Source organism: Ananas comosus, linkage group 3 (genome assembly GCF_001540865.1).
Source record: "Ananas comosus cultivar F153 linkage group 3, ASM154086v1, whole genome shotgun sequence".
Lineage (NCBI taxonomy): Eukaryota > Viridiplantae > Streptophyta > Magnoliopsida > Poales > Bromeliaceae > Ananas > Ananas comosus.
The window spans coordinates 3,414,598-3,427,648 of NC_033623.1; the positions used below are offsets into that span (position 1 = coordinate 3,414,598).

Consider the following 13,051-nt stretch of genomic DNA (forward strand, 5'->3'; position numbering starts at 1 on the left):
GTGTTTAACCTTTTGCTCAATGTATCTCAAAGATATTGAGACTAGATTTAATCAAGAAGAAAGGAATTATATAATGGAGAAGAGGAACCTAGTGGAAGTTTATCCAAATTTTCACACGATATTCGCACTTTTGGGAATTAATACAACTTATAGGACACTAACACAAGAGAAATTCAATTTGGTTCATTGGTATGTTTTTTAAATAACTGTGAGAAAGTGAAACAATATCTAATGTAAGATGTTTGTTGGAATGTTACAACTTGACTTAAATTTGCTTGTCATTTACTTTTGTAAACTCCTAAGCCTTTAGTTTTCCTCTTTATTCCTACAACTTATAAGCTTGCACTAAATGTTATATAACCTTTGGCCTTGAATACATTGTAACCTATAGGGCCTATAGTGCCTATAAATTGGGCTCCTCTATGCCTTTGAAGATACAATATATGCACAACTAAAAGCTATAACAAAAACAGTAAGTAATTTTCTATTCCACTTGAGAGAGAGGCCAAAAAAAATTCTTTTTCTTAGTGGAGTTTTGGGCTCATCCATTTGTGCAGAGTTGGTAAAGTCATACGATGAAAGTCGAGCCATTGTATCCTAGAAGGGACGAGTCAATATTCTGCTGCATCAGTTTAAAGGCTTTGCTAACCACAGAGAGCTTGAATCTCCTTAAAAAGAGCGACGAGATTTCCGTACCTTAGCTAGATCAACTGGGCAACACTTTTTATATTATTTTGTATTCTAACCTGTACTTTTGGATATTTTCACCAACAGAATCAAAATTTCTATTTCCTTGTACCTTATTTAATTATTATCATTACCTTCATTCTTGGGTGCGGGCTCCACCTACTATTTTTCGCTCTTCTCCCTTGGACTAGTTTTTCTTCTCTATTCATTCTTGGGTTCTGTATAGTTTTGACTCTTCATCTTCTTTGTATGGGTTTCTCTCCTCTTTTGAGCCGGATTATCTCTTTCTTTGAATCAAACCGGCTACTGTCTTCTCTTAAACGGCCTCCTTACCTTTTCTTGAACTAAACCGGCTTATCTCATCGTTCGAACCTAGCTTTCTCACATGACATATCATTTTCCCACCTCATCATCAATCGTAGGCTTTTTTGCATGACCTTTCACTTCCTCACCTCATCATTCATCACCATTTAATCTCTTTCTTGCCTCTCTTCGGTATTTTCTCTTATCCCCACAGCTATTTTAGTCTGTCTCCTGGGTTTTCTTGATTTTGCCTCCTCTATTCTCTCTCCCCGTCACTCGCTATTCAAACCATCATTTTTCTTTCTATGCCAGCGGAGGGGTGGCGCTGGTACATGATGCAAAAGTTGTGTCTCTTCGACAGCAGGATCTTTCTCATCGCCCATGATTTTGAGTTTTGCTCTCTTTCTCTCTCCCTCCCTCTCTCTCCCGTGCTCCATCTACGGCACCTTCACCAAAACCCTTAGGGGGCAAGTGAGAATGAAGGGGAGAAAGAGAGGAACATGAGGCTGGAGAAACCACAGGGGTGGCTGCTCTATATAGACAATTAATGCTGCAAATTTATCTTTTTATTATTGATTCCACTAATTTTTTTCGTTAAATTAATGACAAAGTTAAAACTAAAAGGTACTAAAGTGAATATTCGATAAATCTAGGTGGAGTATCTAAAGTTTTTTGTATATAATTTAACGAAAGATTAATAGAGAAGCTAACGAAAAGATAAAAATGAAACCACATGACACTAACTTAATACACTTTAAACCACAGGATACTAAAGTGAGAAAGTATGAAACCATGCACAGAGGTGGTATTTGAAGTTTATCCTAAAAAATGATTGGCTTTTAGTCTCTCTTTTATAATTTTTTTGGCTCATTTATTGATTAGTTAGTTATCATTCATAATATTAAAGCCCACAATTTTACAACTACTACTGTGGATGTTATTTTGTGCATAGAGGTGATAGAATACATTTTTGGGGAAACTTCAAATACCTCCCGTGATTTCGCACTTTCTCACTTTAGTATCCTGTGGTTTAAAGTGTATCAAGTTAGCACTCTTTGGTTTAGCACTTTCTCTCTTTAGTGCCCTGTGGTTTCAAGTGTATCAAGTTAGTGCTATGTGGTTTCATTTTTGTATCTAGTTAGTACTCTATGGTTTCAATTTTCTCTTTTTATTATTTATTTCGGGATATATAATTTAACGAAATATTAAACCACATGGTACTAAAGTGAGAAAGTGCGAAACTACGAGGTACTAACTTGATACACTTTAAACCACAGGATACTAAAGTGAGAAAGTACGAAACCATAGGGTACTAACTTGATACATTTTAAATCACAGTGTACTAAAATAAGAAAGTACGAAACCACAAGAGGTATTTGAAGTTTTCCCCACATTTCTTGTCATTTCTTCATTCTATATGTCATGTGTATCATGACTCATATATTTCAAAAGTCAAATCTTTCGATCTATATATTATTTTCTTTATTGCTTAGAAGTGCAATTATTATTTTTATTCGCGAGTTATAACATCACTGTTCTATAATATATACATATGACATTCACTTTATTTTTCGATAATCAATCATAAGTATATAAATAGAGAAAGGACATATGATCATTTCTTTACAAGCTTGGCATATTTGAAATGACATAACATATGACCATTTTTTGAAATAGTAAGATTTAATAAAGATAATCATGAATATTTATTCTTAGTTCTATTAATATACTTATGATTGATTATCGAAAAATAAAGTGAATGTCATATGTATATATTATTTTCTTTATTGCTTAGAAGTGCAATTATTATTTTTATTCGCGAGTTATAACATCACTGTTCTATAATATATACATATGACATTCACTTTATTTTTCGATAATCAATCATAAGTATATAAATAGAGAAAGGACATATGATCATTTCTTTACAAGCTTGGCATATTTGAAATGACATAACATATGACCATTTTTTGAAATAGTAAGATTTAATAAAGATAATCATGAATATTTATTCTTAGTTCTATTAATATTTTTATTATCCATTTTTTTTTTCTAACAATATCTATCCGCTGTATCGCATGGGTTTCTTACTAATATAAAATTTAGAGGCAATTCCTTATATACCCTTGAAAAGTTTTCGACTTTCCGATTTACCCCTCTTAGAAGGCTAATATTGAAAATACTCTTTCTACGTTCCAACCTATTTCTAATATATCCCTAAAGTTAAAATCTGTTAATTAACTCTATTATCTTTGTATAATTACTATTTTGCCCTTTCAAATATACCCTTCTACCATAATTGACTTTCTTATTTGCCCTTAAAGTCAGGGGCACAAAAAATATTTTGACTTTTGGTCTTTTTCAATATACCCCTCTACCGTCACCAACATTTCTTATTTGCCCTTAAGTTAAGGGCAAAATTAGCATTTTAATTTTTTTAACTATGGTAGATATTTAACTCACATTTAACCCAAGTTAACTTTCAGGGGTATTTTGTAATAACAGTGGAACATATGAGGAGTATTTTAGAAAGAAAAAAAAAAGTAGGGATAAATCGGATATTTTCAAACGTACGAGGGGTATATAGGCAATTATCCCTAAATTTTATGTATACTTATTGACCACAAATATAAGATAAATAAATTTATAACAAATTAATTTGTATGCAACATTAAATCCTTATGTGAATGGATTCTTCAAGGTCCACGTCATTTTAATAAGTATGATGACTATTCATGGATGGAATTTAACAGATTTTTGTGGATCCCACGCAGTTAGAAAAAGTTCAATATAAGCTAAAAGATTTAGTCTACGAAAAATTAGAAAAAGTTCAACGTAAGCTAAGAGGTTTAGTCTACGAAAATTATAATTAAAAGTTAAAAAAGCAATGGCCAATAAAGAAACACGAATGGATTTTCCAAATCCACAACAAAAACAATGCTACGGCATTCCAATGCGTGGCCGAAACACGCCACCTTCACTGAACCATATTACGTGTACAATGTTCCAAAGAAAACAATATTTTTATTTAATAATTTTTAAAAGTCATCATAATTCGGTCCTATTAGATAGTACATATAATAAATATATATATTATTGTTCATCGATATCTTAGTAGATCTATATGGCATGTAAGAATAATAAAACTAAATATATACTAATATCAATGATCATAAACAGAGTAAACAATAATTTATGGAGTGCCATATAAAAGACTCTTGATCAATCCGTGGAAGCGAGAGATCCAACTTGAGGTTTGAACATCACTTCTCGCTTTATCTCAAGCACTCTCCGCCAGAATGCCCGTGAGAAGGTAGCAGAACCAATACCCTATTATATAGAGTCTAAATTGATTTTCCATCAAAGTCTAATTAAAGTGATGCTTAATTTAACATATTAATTAAGCAATCTTATATCGGCTAGAATTGACATTTATTTATAGTAAATTTAGATTTGAATATAATTAATTGGGCCACATTCGGATCATACATGTTAGTTTTGATAGAAAAGAAGAAAGAAAAATATTTTACTTTTTTTTAATTTTAGTATAAATTTCATATGAAATATATTACACATGTTAAGATAAAATTTAAATAATACACACAGTCAAAATTAGATTGCATATTACATATTATTCATATACTATATTTACCGTAATGCACATATTATTATATTTTATATTTTATCAATCAAATATATTTAAAATAATATCATATGATAACTATGTAATATAGTATAAATAACTAGCAATGTGCCCGCACTCTGCAGTGGTTGTGATTTTTAACTTCATAATTATTGTATTATATATTATGTAAAATTATTTAATAGAGTCTTATAAAAGTATTCAATATATATAAGTGTTCTTTGGAGCAAGATAGTTAAATTCACAAAAGTTATTCGTCCTCTTTATAGGATCTTATGCAAGGACTTTTTATACATTATGTAAAATCACTTAATATAGAATCAAACAATAAGTGCCAAGTTTTATAAAAATATTATTCAATACATGTGAGTGTTAATCTTTGGGGCAAGATAGTAGAATTCACAAAAGATATGCCTCCTCTTTGTATGATGCTATGCAAGGACTTCTCATTCTTCGGAATGTTGTAGGCCATCTTCGTCAAACTTACGCAAAAAAAATAATAATCGTTATATTTATTTATAATTAAGGAAGTTATGATAGAATAGAATGTAGTAATCTATTTGCAAGTCTCTACAATCTCAGCAATTAATATATTCATCTAACGGTACTTCAATTTCCATGCAATCTATAAACATTCCAGTATCGTAGCTCTAAGAACAATTCATAGCTTGGCATTCCGTATGAGAGCTGGTAAGTGATTTATTGCAATATATACTTGAAGAAAATTATTCCCGACAAAGTTGCATCACAAAAAAGTGCTTAAATGTTAGTTTTTCAATTAGCAACTCCCACCCAAAGATTAGCCAGGTTTGTTGTAAGTTTATATTATTAAAGTAGCATGAAAATTTCGTACGGAGCATAGTCAACTTTTATCTTAATAAATCAAATATTATTTTACAAATATTATTATAAGAAAATACAAAAAAAAAAAAAAAAAAACACAATATCTAAAAACCATCAAAACTTATAAGCAAATACCTATTCTTTGATAGAACAACAGCACATAAAAACTTATAAGCAAACACCTATTCATTTTTTATAGAAAAAGTGCACTTAATCTACTTTGTACAACAAATTACGCGAATGTAGATTAAATGACAAAAGCATGAAATATAACTAAAATCACATAAATTCTTGGTACATACTGTACTTTTTTTTTTTAACTTCATTAGTAGTTGTGCTTCTTCACCGATAATAGAGGCTTGTAAGGGAATTAAAAAAAAGTACCAAAGTAATTAGTTAAATATTTTGAAAATTTTGCAAAAATAAGTTGTTAATGAATAATTTATCTTTTCTTGTAAATTGATTTAACTATTTTACAATCATTCAATTTACAAAATGCTATAAATCAAAGAAAATAAATCAACTAAATGCATATTAAGAAATAGTAGAATTTTAAACAATAACATATCTGATGGAGGATTGTAAGAAGAAAAGGCTGCAAAAAAGTTAAAAGTTGCTATATATATATAGTTGAATAAATTTTTTTTTTTTATGTATCAAAAGATGTAAAAATTTCTAATCAAGACATGTAGGCAAATGACTTTTAGGTGTCAAGAAATAAAGCTTGCAAGTGACGAAAAAAAAACTTTGTGAGTGTCAAAAAAAAAAATACAGCTATCAAAAAGCTTGAAACGATATATCGAAGTTTAAGCTTAGTTAGTTAATTTGCCTATAATTCGCGAATTATTCGTGAATTTTTAGAAAACCGAATTAAACGCTCGCATCCGCATTTTTCCAAAAAATGCGTTAAAAAAAGCCTTTTTTTCATCAAAAATAATTATCCGCGAACCATTAGCGATTCGCGAATGATTCGTCCAAAAAAACGGCGGTCGCGGTGTAGTGTTCCTGAGCTTTGGATAGGATTGGCTTCAGTATTAGTGACTGGTCGACATCTCTGGAGAGTGTCGGACTGAGTCGGAGTCAATTCTGCACGAATTGGATGCAGAATTGGACTCGGCGCACTCAAATAGGCAAAACTGGAGTTTTGCCAGATTCGGGCGCCCAGAACATTTTTAGGGTCGCCCAGAACTGAGTGTTGAATTTAACTGAAACTGGAAGCCAATTCGGATCCCATGTTCCGGGCGCCCAGATGTGGGTCCGGAAATTCGACATCGTGAATATCGCTTGCTTCGACGCGTGGCAGGGCGGTAGGTGAGTTCCGCCGGAGCCATTTACGGGCGCAGCACACCGCGAGCGGAGAGTCCGAGGAGCCCGGTTTGTGCAGTCGGGATGTTCTGGTCGCCCAGAACATGGTTCCGGGCGCCCAGAAACGCCCGTTTCTGCAGGAACACTGGATAGCAACTGTTTTTCCTGGGGCTTATCTTATCCCTCCAGCAGCCTATAAATACCTGGTATTCGTCCCCATTGAGCTCTTTTACCTGTTCTTCACAGAGGACTTAGAATTTTCATCCCTAATCCCTCCAATCTTTCCAATTTGCATCAAGATCCACCTCTCCAAGAATTGCAAGGTGCTGATTCTGCAGTTCTTCAGCGACGACCTCCAGTGTTTTGGCTCGTGCGCGACGTAGGAAGGTCGGATTTCGACGAAACTTGGTTTGCTGGATTCTAGACTTCCAGAGGAATCCACGAAGCCCTGAATTGCAGATTTTGGTTGAGGTTAGCTTGGTCGAACTGAGGTTTTTCTGGACTGCTGTTGACTTTGAGCTGAAATTGGAATTTTTGAGCTTTTCTTGATGCTAACTTTGTAGGCAGTGGGATTTTGGACCTGAGATTGATCACCCATCAGTAGTTGCTGGATTTGGATCTGTCCTCACCCGATTTGGAGATCATTAGGTGAGTTTTGACATTGGAATTGAGATAATTAAGCTTAAGTGCTGAAATTTTGGTAAATTGATGGTTTTTATTGGATTTTTGGGTGAATTGTAAATCCAGATCTTGAGGGGCTTTGTTGCTGGTTTGGAGGTGTTTCCAGCAGTGTTGCTTGTGATCCGAGACCCTCTTGCTTCCAGGATTTTCACTAGAGGTGGGTGTATCATCGGTTTCGCTCCTAAGTGCATGTTTAGTCGACGTGTATAGTTCGATTTTTGTATATCATGCTTTAATTCATCGATTAGCATCTTGAATGTAATATGAATGTAGAAGCATGCTGAAATGAATATTTATATTATACATGTTGGACTTGAAATTTGACTTAGGAGAAAACCTGCGTTTTGACCCGTCATATGCTTAAACTACCAGATTTAGCTCTAGGAGTCGTGATTCGATTGTATCGTTGCAGCATCAGTGCGATGGATACCTGGAATAGTTTAGAAGGCATTTACGCTCGTGCTGGGATGCCGAGCTTATTTTTCAGCAGAGTTTAGGCTGTTTCAGGTTGTTGGGTGCCGTTCGGGTTAGCGGTGGACCCAGATTCTTGTTTTGGTAACAGATTGTGTCGAGGGCACGTGGGTTTGGTTTGTAGACCTGTTTTGACCCTGTTCACTTGACTTTGGCTAGTTTGAGCCTAATTGAGCTCGACAGAGATACGCTGCATACTCGGTTTGGTAGCGCCCACGAGTGCCACTCCGGAGTCAGGCTTTGTGCTTTCGCGTTGGTGTCGCTCATGCCAGTTGGACTTGCTCTCCACGGACCAGTTAGTGTGGATAGAGCCCGATAGTCGCAACCGGGCAGGAACGGGTGTATTCACAGTCCCGGGGACGGGTATGCTTACAGTCCCGATTGGATTGGGTCAGAGTGGATATTTTCTACAGTTGGTTAGTGTAGAGCATGATAGTGTAGTGTTTGATAGCGGTAGACTTTATTCCTGCATTTACTACTATTCTTGCTCCCTTCTGTAGACTTAGTGGGTGTACGATGTTGTTTTGGGCGGTACCCACTGAGGACTACTTGTTTTTACAGTAGTTCTCACGCCCTGTTGTTACTTCATTTTTTTTGCAGAGCTATCGTCTTCGGCTGCTGCTATTGCTGATCAGGATCGAGGCAAGGGCGTCGCGAGTTAGAGCTCTACCCGACGAGCCGAGCTAGGGGTGCCCTACTGCAGGTAGTAGTTTTGTTGGAGTTCATGTACTTACCTACCTTTAACTCGCCAGTGCGAGTAGTTTTTATGTATCTTGGATTTTGGGGTATGTGTATGGAACTCAGTTGGTTTTCTCCGTTTCTCCAAGCAGCTCTATACTACTGTTTGTAGTATTGTTTGATTTACAGATACAGCTATCGCTTCGTATACAGGGAAAATTTCTTTGTATACGGCTGATTTGTCGGCACGCCCGGGGAAAGTGTAATCCGGGGTGTGACAGATTAAGTTGGTATCAGAGCTTTGTTGTAGGTCGTTGGGACCTAGAAACCCTAAGTTTGGCAAACCTTAGGAAGGCAAGACGCAAGATGCGTGATTTATCGCGAAAGTCAATGATTTGTTGTTCTAACTCCTCCTATAGTGGAGTGAGTGATTGGAGGAGTTCCTGTTTTGTCCTGAAAAATTATGTTTACTGCAGACGACATAATTTTAGGGAGAAATAGGGGCCGCCTTCTAGACTTTCGTTTGATTGGGTCGAGAGTGTTTTGTTGTATCTGACCCCTGTTTTGCTCTTTACAGCTATGTATCGTTGCCGAGGCCGACCGTCGTTGCGGGAGCGTGCGCAGTTGGCGCAGGATCGTGCTAGATCTCCTGAGATGCCTGAGCAGGCAGAGGCGAGTGCACCCCCAGTTGTAGAGCAGAGGGCCGGACCGGAGGCGAGTGCATCCCCGGATTTGAGTGCACAGTTAGCCGCTCTGACAGAGGTGACGAGACGGCAGGGGGAGTTATTGGAGAGGATGTGCGAGAGGTTGGTTGCGCCCCAGAGTTCTGTATCGAGAGTACCAGAGTCGCCAGTTCCACCCCCGACTACTCCAGTGAAAGCACCAGCTGCAGCAATTCCTCCATCGGCATCAGTTCCAGTAGCGCCAGTTGCGCCTGCTAGGGGGTCAGTACCGTTGACTGAGGCCGAACAGGAGCGGTGGTCGGAGAGGTTAGCTCGTTTTCGCCGATTTGACCCACCGATCTTCGATGGCAGAGGCATTGAGGCCTGGATTGTTGAGGGATGGGTAAATGCGATAGAGAAGTTATTCGAGGATCTGTTCGTTCCAGAGTGGAAGCAGGTACCTTTGGGAGTACACTGTCTGTCAGGTGATGCACATGATTGATGGCGGAGAGCGAGGCGAGACTAGGGACTGGTGGCGACGCAGTTGAGGTGGGATGAGTTCTGTGGAATGCTGTATGGGATGTATTTCCCCAACAGCATGAAACAAAAGATCGAGGAGGATTTGAAGAAGATCCAGCAGGATAAGCGGACAGTTCAGGAGTATGTTCGGGAGTTTACTAGGCTCCTGAACTTTGTTCCGTTCGTGGCCAAAGACGAGGCACATAGGGTCTACTTGTTTGAGCAGGGATTGAGACCCGATCTTTTCAAGTTCGTTAGGGCGTAGAGGTCGAGGACTCTGGATGCGTCCATTGAGCAGGCATTATGGGAGGAGAGAGGAGAGGTGTCGCTCAGAGAGAGGGCTCAGGGGCCGGGACCGAGCCAGGATAGGAAGCGCCCAGCTCCAGACGACGGAGGCCAGTCGAGTAGCAGACGTCCGCCAAGGCCTCCACGATCGCGTTCTCAAGGTCGTGGGTTCTCGGGACGCCAGCGATCCAGGGACTCTCGTCAGAGGGGACAGCCAGAGAGGACGCCGCAGTGTGTGATCTGCGGAGGACCACACTGGCCCAGACAGTGCGAGCAGAGGGAGGGCCAGTGCTACGGGTGTGGTCAGCCGGGACACATGAGGGCAGCTTGTCCTCGAGCAGCATCTCCAGCACCATCATAAGCTTCAGCTCCACCGGCACCTCAGCAGTCATTCAGAGCAGCACCGAGTTACCGCCAGGAGGATAGATCATCCATGCCGCGACAGGGTGAGCAGCGACAACAGGCTCCGAGTGGCAGAGTCTATGCAGCACAGGTGGAGGACTCTACAGCAGCCGACCGAGTGGTGGCAGGTATCACTTTGATTTCAGGTATTCGTACTCGCACTCTTTTTGATACCGATGCCACGCATTCTTTTGTTAGCCGAACATTTGCATTATTGTATGGTCTAGAGTTAGGGTCCTTGTCACAGGCACGAGAGGTGCAGATCCCCGACCATGTCTTGCAGGTTACAGAGTGTTGTTGGTCCTGTTCGGTGCAGTTAGACTCTTGGATCATGCCCGCAGACCTGTTAGTGTTAGGGCAGCTGCAGGACTTCGACGTAGTGCTCGGTATGGATTGGCTGGCGTGGTGCTATGCTACTATCGACTGTGGAGCGAGGATTGTGACGTTCCGGAAGCCAGACCAGGAGGAGTTCACCTTCAGAGGCTGCAGGAGCACGTTGTTTGCCACCTGGATATCTTCGGCGAGGACTCGACAGCTGATGAGTAGAGGATGTGTTGCTTTTCTAACGACTGTGGCAGAGGTGCCTACGGCGGTGCCGGAACTCAAGGATATCCCTATAGTCCACGAGTTTCCGGACGTGTTTCCCCCGGAGTTGACGACGATGCGCCGGAGAGGGAGATAGAGTTTGTGATTGATGTAGTTCCTGAAACTGCACCAATCTCAAAGGCGCCTTACAGGATGGCACCGGCAGAGCTGAGAGAGCTAAAGGCGCAACTTCAGGATCTGATGGATAGAGGGTTTGTGAGACCCAGTGTGTCGCCTTGGGGAGCGCCGGTGTTATTTGTAAAGAAGAAAGATGGTTCGCTCAGGTTATGTGTTGATTACCGGGAGCTGAATAAAGTGACCATCAAGAACAAGTATCCTCTGCCGCGCATTGATGATCTATTCGATCAGCTGCAAGGATCTTGTGTCTTTTCGAAGATTGATCTCCAGTCAGGTTACCACCAGCTAGGGTGAGGGCCGAGGATGTTCCCAAGACGACTTTTCGGACTCGGTACGGGCATTATGAGTTTACGGTGATGCCGTTTGGATTGACGAATGCCCCTGCCGCATTCATGGATTTGATGAACAGAGTGTTCAAGCCGTTCTTGGATAGGTTTGTGGTAGTCTTCATCGACGATATCCTGATTTACTCCCGGAGTGATGCTGAGCATGAGGAGCACTTGAGGATTGTGCTACAGCTTCTGCGCGAGAAGAAGTTGTATGCCAAGTTAAAGAAGTGCGAGTTCTGGCTACGGGAGGTTGCTTTCTTGGGCCACGTGATTTCAGCTGAGGGCGTAGCAGTGGACCCGAAGAAGATTGAGGCGATTCGAGATTGGCCTAGACCGACGACGGTTACTGAGGTACGGAGCTTCCTGGGACTGGCAGGATATTACCGTCGGTTTGTGGAAGGCTTTGCGAAGCTTTCCACACCCCTCACACGCTTGACGCGGAAGGGGATTCGTTTTGTCTGGAGCGACGACTGTCAGAGGAGCTTTGACGAGTTGAGATTGAGGTTGATGTCGGCTCCTATCCTTGCCCTTCCTGTTATGGGCGAAGGATTTGTGATCTACAGTGATGCATCGCACAGTGGACTTGGTTGCGTGCTGATGCAGCATGGTAGGGTGATTGCTTATGCTTCACGGCAGTTAAAGGATTATGAGAAGAATTACCCTACGCATGACTTGGAGCTTGCCGCGGTGGTTTTTGCTTTGAAGCTCTGGCGGCATTACTTGTACGGCGAGCACTGCGAGGTTTTTACCGATCATAAAAGTCTCAAGTATCTATTCACCTAGAGGAAATTGAATGTAAGGCAGCGCCGGTGGTTGGAGTTACTGAAGGACTATGACATTAGTATTCAGTATCATCCCGGCAGGGCGAATGTGGTGGCAGATGCGTTGAGCAGGAAGTCAGTGCAGAGCCTGAGTTTGAGGATTACTGAGCAGAGACCCCTACTCGAGGAGCTACAGCGGCTGGGACTCGAGATAGTACCCCCTGGGTCTACGGCGAGGCTGACGTCTCTAGTTTTACAGCCCACTCTGTTGGATAGGATCCGAGAGAAACAGAGTGGAGATCCGTACTTGTTGAGGATTAGAGAGCAGCTAGACAGGGGGCAGGCTGAGGGTTTTGCTTTGGACAGTTCGGGAGTACTACGGTACAGGGACCGACTGTGTGTGCCTGTGGATCCGGAGATTCGAGCGGATATTCTGAGAGAGGCTCATTGTTCCCCTTATACGGTTCACCCTGGGGGAACCAAGATGTATAAGGATCTTAAGGCACGGTTCTGGTGGCCTGGAATGAAGAGGGACATTGGCAGATTTGTGGCTCAGTGTTTGACTTGCCAACAGGTGAAGGCCGAGCATCAGGTGCCTGCTGGCAAGCTTCAGAGTCTGCCAGTTCCCGAGTGGAAGTGGGAGCACATCACGATGGACTTCGTCGTTGGATTGCCTAGAGCGCAGGGTGGCTACGACGCGATTTGGGTGATAGTGGACAGACTGACCAAGTCTGCTCACTTCCTACCGGTTCAGACTAC

The 13,051-nt window shown here is 40.6% G+C and overlaps 1 long non-coding RNA gene across 1 annotated transcript; it reads left to right on the forward strand.

Moving 5' to 3' along the window:
- On the forward strand, positions 7,210-7,619 carry LOC109708193. The gene is made up of 3 exons (XR_002215684.1): positions 7,210-7,252; positions 7,345-7,429; positions 7,529-7,619. It is a non-coding gene; the product is annotated as an uncharacterized LOC109708193 (long non-coding RNA).